The sequence below is a fragment of the Pinus tabuliformis genome, chromosome 4_1, assembly GCF_031772625.1.
Source record: "Pinus tabuliformis cultivar Carrire ecotype Pingquan chromosome 4_1, CPIR1, whole genome shotgun sequence".
In the NCBI taxonomy this organism is placed as follows: Eukaryota; Viridiplantae; Streptophyta; class Pinopsida; order Pinales; family Pinaceae; genus Pinus; species Pinus tabuliformis.
Genome location: NC_142303.1, coordinates 1,239,433 through 1,251,433, shown reverse-complemented (window position 1 = coordinate 1,251,433; position 12,001 = coordinate 1,239,433).

Here is a 12,001-nt window from a genome sequence, read left to right as displayed (position 1 = left end):
TCATTGGACAACTAGGAATCACATCCTAAATGTGTCCTTAGCATGAGGCCTGCAGCTCCCATGGACTTCCATCCCGGGCCATCAATGTAATCATCATTATGGATTTTCCAATAAGCCTACTATGATGATGAAGTTTTACATGAATGCTACAACTACCAAGAGATTCCTCCTGAGCCATCACTTCCATCATCTGTTGTAATTAAGCAACCAAGCTTGTCTGGTTGACATCAATGGCAACACTCCTGCGAACTGTTAGGCCTATGAACTGCCCAACACATCTCCAAAATACCAATGTTGACATCAATGCCAAAACACTTGCAGATGCCTTCTCTAGGCCATTAGCCATGCACACAATGCCAATTGTCCAAGAATCCCCCCCTTTGGCATTGATGGCAACACACAATCCTTATCTCCAAGTGATGGCCAAACCTTAGGTTGCTTCCACACATCTCATGTCATGAGACATCAATGGCCTTCTTGCCATCACAACTTCTCCACAAATGTTCTCCCCCTTTGACATCAATGGCAAGGGGCCACAAGTTGCATTACTCTCCTCATGCAATCACCTATTGTGAGGACTAGAGTCTAGCTGTCGATATGTGCATTTTTCCTCGCAAAAATCTCTTCTAGGACTTCCACTACTACTGCTCCATAAACTGGGAAAATGTGATATGATCCCCTTGAACATATACTTCCTCTGATTTTTCCACTCAGTTTTGGACATCTTATGGTGGTTGGATGAGCACTCTGTCCACTAATGCATCTTTTGTATCAAAAGTATTGGTACCCATTAAATTTCGCATGGTATTGTTGCTGCTAGAAATACCAAGTTATAATGACGCATTTTGGCTCGCCCTTCTTCACTGATGCTACTACTTTCGGGACTACTCTCATTCTTAAGCATCTCCACTTCTCCCCTTGAGATCATTCTCATATATGGGGATTGCTCCACAGCTCATCCCAATTTCATCAACATAAATGATTCAAATGGAAGACTATACTAGGCAAACTCTGCTATTTATTTTCTCAAATATAAATGTCCATTTTCACACATGGTTTCTCAACATGAGCCCATCACAACCAATTGACATAGCTATATGAATTGAGGGCTAAGGGACATGAAAACCTTACACCAATTATGTTTCATGAAAACATGACTGTTATGCATAATCAAACTTACAACTTAAATGAAATAAGAGTATTTCACCAAAGATGCAAACCTTTCATTTGCTCAACAATCCTCCTTTCTGAGGCTGATTATTTGTTGCTTGCTACTACTTATCAAAGTGGCCCCCCCTAAGCCAGTGCTCCCTGATCTCATGCAATGTTTTCTTGCCTTTGCGTGGGGACTGATTCTGTGGACCTGACATGAATGTGAGCTTCCTATAATTCCACACTTCCATTGTAGCCCATATTCTTTCCACATCAAGATATATTGTTGTGTACTGCTCATGATGGCCTCACTCCATCTTCATCCGTCAGATGTAGCATTATGTTCATCTTCTTGGCCTCCTTGGCCTCCTTTGAGGCACTTCTTTTCTTTTACTGAAGAGAAGTAGAGGATCTACTCCCCTTGAGCAGATCATCCTCTTTCTTCCTCCATACCCTTAAAGGTCGAGTTCTCATAGAAGAATTCCCTTTTTGGTTCTTCTTCACCCCTATTTGGGTCTTCTCTCAGCTACAATTGGGTAGAGGAAGATTTCTTTTCAACTCCTCTTTCTTAACCCAGATATTCTTGGAGCCTCTCTTCCTTTCAAAAGGGACTGCTACAAGAGTAGGTGGATTACTCTTTTGACTTCTTCCTCCTCTATGCACATTTCTCTATTGACACAGAGCATTGAAGACATATGAGTATCTTTCAAATATAATCATTCTCCTTGTCTTCAAATCATGAGATGTTTCATTCGCATGCACATGTTGAGAAGCATTCTGTTTCTTCTCATTTCAGCAGCCAACTCTCTTGTTTCTGAGATTTTCACTGTTGGAGCATTCAACATGGCATAAGATCGGGGCAGAGGAGTTACCCTTTTTGACACCTCTTTTGTCAAAACTCCTCTCAAGGCCAGTATGCCTTCTTCTATCCTTATTATGCATTCTTGGGTTGCTTCTACCCAACACATCTTGTTTCCTTGCAAGCCATATATATTCTATGGCTTTGTGTCCAAAATTTTTGCAAGAAAAAAAAACCGTGAAAAGGCTTCCATTGATAGAGGTTACCTTTTCTTTTAAAGCTCTATCTTTAAGGAGGAGGGGTCCTCTATTGGCTCTTCATGTTCCTTCTATGACAATGAGCATAACTATCATGCACTCTTCCTTGCAGCTGCCTTTCCCTCTTCTGCTACGCTTACTGTTGTTGTTGCTTAGGCTTCTATTGCACCTGTTGTTGCTACTGTCCAACAACCTTTCTTTTGCTGTTTTTGGAACCATCAAGCTGTTGACATTAAGACAAGTTTGTTTTTTACTTTTCTAAGTCATGCCTCAATGAGACTACCTCAGTTTGTAGTCTCACACAACAAGCTTCCTTCACACTTAGTTGGTTGGTTAATGTCCCAGTCAGCATGCTAGCCTCTTCTTGTTGAGCATTTCGATCAACTAATGTCTTGCTCAACTTCTCATTCTCAAGCTCATAGAGTTTTAGTTTCTCCTCTTGCTTGATAATTTCCTCTGATAGGTCCTTGATCTCTTTTAGAGCCGAGATCAACCTATTTTCAAAAAATATCCCTTCATATAGATCTTTTTCTTCACCACCAGAGGTGCTAGGTTTCGAGCAACATGGTATCTCTTATGAGAATTCAACCTCATCAACAAAACTATGATGAGCAACAACTTCACCCTATCCTCATTCATTGCCAAACAAGGAGTGATCCGTAGCCTCTTCTTAAGCCATATGGTTGTCTTCACCATATATACATTGCAGTTTTTTCAACACTTCCTTTCCTGAGTCACAATGCATCACTTTATCAACATCTAACTTAGATAGCCGCTTCATTTCTAGGCTTCTTTAGATTTCTTTCTCTTTTCTCCATTCAATACGGAGAGACATATGTCACCATCCAGGGACATCAAGTAGGCTTCCATTCTTACCTTCCAAATTTCATACCAGAGCTCATGGCATGATCTATCTAAGAATGGAAATTCTTCTGCTACTAGCCAAATTCTATTAGCCACTGTTTCCCTTCGATCTACCTTCTAGAAATTAAGCTATTTCTGAAGGAACTTCACTCTGATACCAATTGTTGGGAAGAAATGATAATACTGAGGGGGGTGAATCAGTATTAAGGCTAATTTTTACTTCTTTATGCCAATTTACTTTTCTGATTTAAACATGGCTAAAACCATATAACATGTAGTAGTATATAATATGGCAGTAGAATAAACTCAACACACAAGCAAACAAACTGTAAGCATCATACATATAGACACAAGGTTTTTCATGTAAAAACCCTTTCGGGAAAGAACCACAAATCTTTTTGTTGTAATTGATGTAAATTAAGATCGCCTACTCTATTACATCAATCTGTTTCGTGAGCACCCACTCATAGGAAGCACCAACTCCCTTTGATTGTTTGCTAGCACCGACTAGTAGGAAGCACCAACTCCCTCTTATTGTAGACACCTTTCCAACTTACTAGAAGAACCATGTGAGACACCGACCTCACAGATTTGTTGCAAGCACCAACTTGTAGGAGGCACCAACCCCCAAGCCTTCTTAAGCTCCACTAGAGATGAAAGCACAAACTTCCTATATGTAGGCACCAACCCACATTTAAATAGGAACTAAATGTCCTCTGTGATTTGGTAGCAACTCTGTTACGGGAATAAGTACCCTAGGGCTTTGGGTTGGAACCCTAACAGAGCAAGAGAAAACTACAGTAAGAAACACTCTGTCACACGGAATTTGTCAAGGGTGCGGACACAGCTGACCTTCCTAGAAGTCTAAGACATTCTAATGACAAACAAGACAAAATGGAGTGATCTTTCTCTAAATACACCTTTTACAACATGAAAACTACAAGTGTTTAGGCTTACCTTATTCCAAAACGCCGTTGTTGAGGTCCGTTCTTGACGATCCGGATGAGCTCCTCCTTCAAGTCAATTCCTGCAACCACAAACAATCAAACAATTACCAAGCACTTGCATTTCATATAATAAAACATATATTCAACATGCAGACCAAGGAACACATGAAATAACTCATTAACACAAGCTATTGAGAAAAATAAACCAGTTTGTATTAATAACGAAACAAAGAAACTCTTACAACCTGGCCTTGGTGTTGTGCAAGTTCCTCCCAGGGTCCATCAAGGGTTTTCCTCTACTTTGACAAAGCTCACCCTCTCCCAAGTAGAATCAAGTGAAGACAATCTCTCCTCACAAAGGCTCTAATGGAAGACCTAAATCCTGCAGCATTTACCCAAAGAAAATGTATAGCTCCAACCTCTCCTCCTTCTGGCTCAATGCCTTTATTTATAGTGCTGTAAAGAGGTTATTCTGGTCCACCATCAATGGGATCATCCCCCTCTTTGGGTGGGATAACTCCCTTATTGATGGGATAAGCTTCCCCTTAATAGAGATACATGAACCAACTGGAGGCGCATCCATTTCATCAAACCGACCTCTAGAATGTTCTAGAAGTAACCACAAGTAACTTTTTCAAGATAAAACTCGCGCATTTTGTCTTTTACAGAGGGACGCACCTGTCCCTTTACATACAGAGCGTCCATGGACGCAGTTTTTGTGAACATGGTCCGCGTCCCCGCAGGTAAGACTAGAGAGAACCTGCGACCCCAGAGATAAACATAATTTTTACAAGACTTTCTCTCTTTTTTGAGTTTGAGATGGATAACAGAGGCATGAGACTTGCCTAAGAGGGTAGCATGACTGTTGATTTGAGCCATACTAACTGTAAGTAGTCAAGGTGACATTTTTTAGTGTAACAGATTGCTCCCTAAAGTGCGAAGCCTGAAATAGAATAGGGTTTTGTAATTCTAGGAAGAGTGAAGCGCTTTATCATTTCAAGGATTGCCTTGTGGATGGCCTGGTTGGAACCTGCAATTTTCAACACAAAATACATGGATAAGATTATATCATCACTGAGGTAGGCATTCCCATACTCAGATTCAAAACTTTAACTAATGGACTAACTACTCTGATACAGGAATGATCTTGCAGTACATCATTTTTATAGACTTTTGTAGACACAGTATGGACGCAGCCATCTGTTTGTGATTAGCCTACATAGATAATGAATACAAAACTCCTCGCAGCCTGGATGGTAGAAACTAGATCCAGGGTCTTCACTTCTACTTCCCGAATTGGTACGATTCTAGCCATGTGATTAAATGATTCGATGTCGAACATGGTAGAAACCACTTGATTACCAGTCAATGATGTAAACTGTTAACAAGCGTGAGAGAAACCACCAGTAATGTCAATGGTCCCAAAGTACCAAGCACAATCCGTGAAATGTGAATAGATGTTTTGATGTCGAACACTTCACGGAATCCTCTGATCGAAAGTCAACGATGTAAACTGACGTCAAAGGCGAGAAACCTGCCATTGATGCATGCAGACTTCAAGGTACTGTCGATTCCTAAGTCATCTTTCTAGATAATGTGTCGATGTCGATAGAAAGCGACCCGTTGCAGGCAAGCCCGCAACACGAAATCATTGTTCAAGTTGAAGAAATGTTGCTGTAAGGACTGACTCAGGGATGGTCAAATGGATGACGAGTATTTTGCAGATGAAAGTTTTTTGCTTGCAGACCTCTTGAACACATAACGACACAACAGATGGCTTGGTGACGAATAACTCAAAGTTAATCCCCGAAACCCGGTTAAAGACTTTCAAAGTGACTTGGTCAACTGTGAGGTAAAAAATTTCCCAACCCAGGTGAATGAAAAGTGTCGTGTTCAAGAGCGGTAATAAAGTTTCTTCTGAGACAAAAGGTGACAAATAGGTTCATTCTTCTCTTTTTTCCCCCACCATTTCTGGCAAGTACCTCTTTATTTTTAACAAGCTTGAGGAGGATAACATATGCTTGATTATAAGCTCATCCTTCGGACGAGTCCAACCTAGTTTAAATTCGAACCCTAGGAAGGAATGGTTCGTTCCTGTTTGTAATTGAACAGGTCCTCTACTGTAAAAATTTAACGAGCCCAGTATAGGCGAAACTCGGCGTTTTTCATTTTTAGAGAGTCTGAAAAAACTAAAGGAGACTCCACGTTGAACTTTTTCGTATATTTGTGTCCCTCAAGCCCGAAAAAGTATAAAATAATACCTGGGGGAACCGCTTGATCTTACGACCAAGGAGTACTTTCATGTCAGTGTCGTTAATCTGAAAAGTAAAAAGCGATCAAGGACACGTCGTTTTATTTCCTTATCGAGTTCGAAACGACAAAAACCCGGCAATCTTTTCCTGATTTTGCGGTCAGAAAAGAGCTAAAAGGGGACCGTCTTTTAATTCCGTTTTAACGAGTGTAAAAGAAACGCTCGGCGATCTTTTCATGTTTTAGGAGTCAGAAAAGGGCTTAAAAGAGAACTCCAAGGTTTCACTTTTTCGTAAGTTTTAACGAGTTCGAAAAAGGGATAAAAATGTACTCATGGTTTTCACTTTTTCGTAAGTTTTAATGAGTTCGAAAAAGGGATAAAAATGTACTCATATGGCCGACTTTCAATTTAATTTACGAGCAGGAAAAGACGGAAAGAACTCGACATTTTTCATTTGTTTTACGAGAATGAAAGATAGCAAAATAATCTCGGTATTTTCATGAGTTTAACGAGTCTTGAAAATAACTGAAATTGACTCGAGATAGGTTTCATTTTTACAAAAGCTTGAAACAGAGAAAAACTATGCTTCAAAGTAGTTTCATTTTTTCACAAGCTCGAAACAGAGAGAAAACTGTGCTTGATGCCCCCTAAGCATGATTGCTAGAGCGCATGCCCCCCAGCTTCATTTCATTCAACCAGTTGGATGAAATGAAGGTTCATGAACGAGATCATTTGAAAGACTCGACCTAAAACTGTAAGAAAATTATGCAAAAACTGAAATAACTAACCTAAATGTACAACCTAACATCTATGAGGTCTAGTCAAACTCTCGACTCAATTAGAGAAGGATTTGTTTCATTTTTTAACGAGCTTGACACAGGAAAAGAACTATGCTCGGATTCAGTTTCATGTTTATGCAAGCTTGAAACGAAAAACTATGCTTGTTATAAGTTCACATGCCCCCAGCATAAAGATGCAAACCAAGGTACATGCCCCCCAAGCTTCATTGCATTCAATGAGGTGGATGGAATGAAGCTTTACTTTCATAATCTTGGAAAGAATTGTGGGAGTTGTTTCATTTTTTAGTGAGCTTGACACAAGACAAGGAACTATGCTCATAACTACTCTCTACAATCTACCTAACAAAAACTTAACTTTAAAAACCTTGATTCATTTTTTAACGAGCTTGACACAAGACAAGGAACTATGCTCTAAAATCCTTGATTCATTTTTTAATGAGCTTGACACAAGACAAGGAACTATGCTCATGACTACTCTCTACAATCTACCTACTTAACCTACCCTTGTTTCATTTTTTAACGAGCTTGACCCAAGACAAGGAACTATGCTCAAAAAGTTCGCATGCCCCCAGCATAATGACGCAAAGAGAGGTACATGCCCCCCAGGCTTCATTGCATTCAACCGGCTGGATGAAATGAAGGTTTACTTTCAATATTTAACTTGAAAAGGGAGTTGTTTCATTTTTAAGGAGGTTGACACAAGAAAAGAACTATCCTCATACCTGATTCATTTTTTTAACGAGGTTGACTCAGTAACAGGAACTGTCCTCATACCTGATTCATTTTTTAACGAGGTTGACTCAGTAACAGGAACCGTCCTCATACCTGATTCATTTTTTAACGAGGTTGACTCAGTAACAGGAACTGTCCTCAAAACCTTACTTTCTACATTCTACCTACATATCCTAAAATCTACCTGATTCATTTTTTAATGAGGTTGACTCAGTAAAAGAACTATCCTCATGCTAGCCTATTTCATTTTTTAACGAGGTTGAGACAGGAAAAAACTATCCTCGTACTCACTGATCATGGCTTCCAACTGGAAGAAAGAAATGTCAATGGACACACCTTGATCATGGCTTCCAAGAGCTCTTCATCAGAAGGAAGAACACTTCTTGGGAAGGAACACATGTCAAGGGACTCAAAAGGGATAAGAACATCGTGTTCAAGTAATCCCATAGAGTTTTCCATGTCAATTACCGGAGCTAAATCAACAGTGAGAGGCTCACTTACATCGGTAACTGAAAACATGGGACCAGTTGCCACATAATTAACCCGTGGCAGGGTAGATACCACTTTAGAATCAGGAACATTTAGGGGTGTCATATTATTGGTAGCTGAAACAAGACTAGGGAACGAAAGCTGGTCTACAGTCACAATACTGCCATTGTGAGGGAAAGACATCACGCGAAAGAGTGTCGATACGACAGCTTTCATTGCATAAACATAGTCTCGCCCAAGGAGTAAATTGAAATCCAAGGGACCTCGAACTACCATAAGATCAATACAGACAATTTTACCTTCCAAGGTAATAGAAAACTTAGGAAGGATCCCTAAAGGTTCACTAATGGTTCTGTTAAAAGCTTTCAGATTCTGCGTAATAGGCGCAAGCTGAGGGGAACCCAAAGCTTTCCAAACAGTTGAGGATAAAATACTAACAGAAGCACCTTCATCTACCTGAGTACGATGTATGTCCCTACCACCAGCCTTGACAACGATTTGGAAAGGGATGGAGGAAGGAAGACGAGGTTCTGTCAGTCTATTCCAATCAAAGGAAAAGACCTTAGTACTTGGAGGGGGTTCTATAGAAACAGTTGAAATGCCCCCCGACATAGAAGAATCTGATGTAACAAGAAGAACCTGAGCGGTATGAAGTTCACTCTCTAAAGAGAAAGTGGGATCGACTGAATGTGAAATTGAATCGATCACTTGATCAACTAATGGATCATCAACCTGAGTGACATGAGTTTCACTCTCCAATGGGAGAGTGTGATCGACTGTACTTGAATTTAGATCAATCACTCCGTCAGTTGACGGTAGGTTGGGAGAAAGTTTACGGTAACCAGTTGGAAATTCTTGCTGTGGAACAGTAAGTTTTTCAAACAATGTTGAGGCTTCATCCATGTGAGGGAAAATGTGAGTTTGATGACTCCCTTCGCATAACTTACAAGGAAACCTAACTTTACCCTTTTTCCCAGGAACCTGACTATCACTGGTTGATGGATCAACGGAAAGTTGATGGGATTTTTCTGACCATACTTCCAAGACCTTTGGAATACCAGGACAATTGACAAGGAAGTGGTCACCCTTACAAAGCCTGCAAGAGTATTTGGGTTTATGATGCATGTCGGAATTTTCCTCAACACAACTAACACTTACAGCCATGGTTGGTTGGTTGACTTCTTTCTTATCTTGCTTCTTCTTCTTCTTCTTCTTCTTCCCTTTCTTCTTCTTCTTAACCTCCTGGTTAGTAACATCAAGGCTTTTACCAGGCGAAGAGGAAGAAATGGAGGAAGAAAAATTAGGCGAAGAAGGTAAAGGGTCAACAGAAGGTTGGTGATGTTGAGATGGTGAACTCTGTTGAGGTGAAGCATCCGGTTGAGATGGAACAATTGGAGTATTTTGGGCCAACGAAGTTGAAAATAACCATATCGGTAAACCTATTGTAAATCCAGGTAATGACAAAGTAGCCATATAAGGAGGACCAACATTTCCAAAGTAAGGAAAAGTACTAGGATTCTCATTAGGAGGGGTTCCTAGGTTGATAAATTCCGGAACATTTGCCATTATATTCAACTTCAGTGAATTTTATTAACAATTTAAAACTAAAATTAACAATTAACAAGTCACACTTAACAACTAAAATTCACAATTCACACCTATGGTCTCTAAAAGTAAAAACAAACAAATTAACACGCGCTATCAAATCTAGGAGTCAAACCATACACAAACAGTAGCCTTCCGGACCGAAAACACTAGTTGGTGATGAAGCCCAACATCGCCGAATTCAGTACAGAAGTGGTGGGTGGAACAGTTACCCCGGCAACCTGCTTAATGAATAGACCGACACAAGTTCCTCCACTTTAACCGTCTCGAAGTGAAGTGAACCCCCCGGAAAATCCAAGTGAGTATAACCGACGTCTGCTCCAGGTACAGTGGGACCTTCCCTCCACCGTCACCTCGGTAGAACCCTAAAGATTATGGTCACTAAAGTTACCAATCACAACAATTACACCTGGGGGAACAGTCTAAACTCCGACAGCACGCAAGGGTAGAGTAACAAGCTCCAATCCCCTTACCGGCTCCTTGACAACAATCCAAGGTTTACCGATAAGTGACCCCTGGCTCCTCGACAATGGTTAATCCGAGGTTTACCGTTTGTAATACGTACTGTCTGGCGTCGTTCCCAACGAGGGAGGAATGATCCCCTCACTGGTTCGGACACGAGCTCGTGCTTCTCCTTTAAGAGGAGCTTTCCCAGAATGTAAGTGAAACAATTGGATTTATTCTACTCAAGATAAACTATCTGTTTGGTTTTGTAGTCTTGGAGAGTTAAGTACTCACCTACTCCAAGACCCTAGCCTAAGCTATGTTGGTGTTTCAGAGCCCTAGAAATGTAAAAATTACTAGATGAATTTTAATTAAGCGCTGTGTTATTAAGGCTGTTATTACTCAAATGGGTAAATGGAGATGAAACCAATGGTGTTATGACCCGACTCAACTGAATGCAATTGAATATGATAATGCAATCCTTTCAATTCGATGAATCCTAACTAGAGTAAGGAGAGAGTTTCCATTCACTTCCAACAATGCAAAAAATTGATCATTAAGAGAAAATTTAACAAATTCTCTAATGCACTAATTTCATCAAGAAAAACTAATGCAAATCAATTCCAAACCAATTTTTATTTTATTTCTGTGTAAATTCAAATCAAAGAAAGCTGATCTAAATCTACAATTGATTTTTTCAGAATGTAAACTATGCAATTGTAATCTATGCACAATTCACTTGAAAAGTATGCAAATGTAATCTATGCACATTTTTCATTAATATTCTGAAAATGAGAATTCTAATTATGCAAATGTGATCTATGCAAGATAATTCTCAAACACAAGATGATTCTAATGTAATCTAAGAACCAATCAAGTGCAAGTCGAGAAAATTGGGTGAGAGTTCCAAAGATCAAAACATAAAAACACTCAAAGGCGATTAACACTCATACACAATTTAGCCCCCCCCGGCGAATGAGGGGGAAATTTTTTTGCAAAAAGATGCAAAATTGTGAAAAGATTGAGACAAACCTCCAAGTAATGACCAAAGGAAATCAAATCAAGAATTTCTCAAGAAAGAGACTCAAAACACCCAATTGATGAAAGCTAAGAGCAGGAACAAGCTTAGGTGAAAATTTTTTGACAGGGTACTAAAGGATCTGGGCAGAAAACACTAAGAAAAACCAAAATCTAAAAGCAATTAAAGCAAAAATGGAGTTTTCCTAAATTTTACAGGAAGACGCAGGTAACCCGTTAGAACAGGCGCGGGCCCGCTCTGTGCAAACGGCAACAGCGCGTCCAAAGACGCACTGTGCAGTACTCAGAGGGTGCGTCCTTCTGGAAAAGTTAAGAAAAACCAAATCTAACTAAATCTAAAGCTAAGCCACCCAAATACTAATTCTCACAGTCAAAAACCAGAAAATAAAAATGATTTTCTCAGAGCAAAGTTCACACAAAGGAAAAGACTTTCTCATTAATGGATCCCCAGCGGAGTCGCCAATTTGTCACACGGAATTTGTCAAGGGTGCGGACACAGCTGACCTTCCTAGAAGTCTAAGACATTCTAATGACAAACAAGACAAAATGGAGTGATCTTTCTCTAAATACACCTTTTACAACATGAAAACTACAAGTGTTTAGGCTTACCTTATTCCAAAATG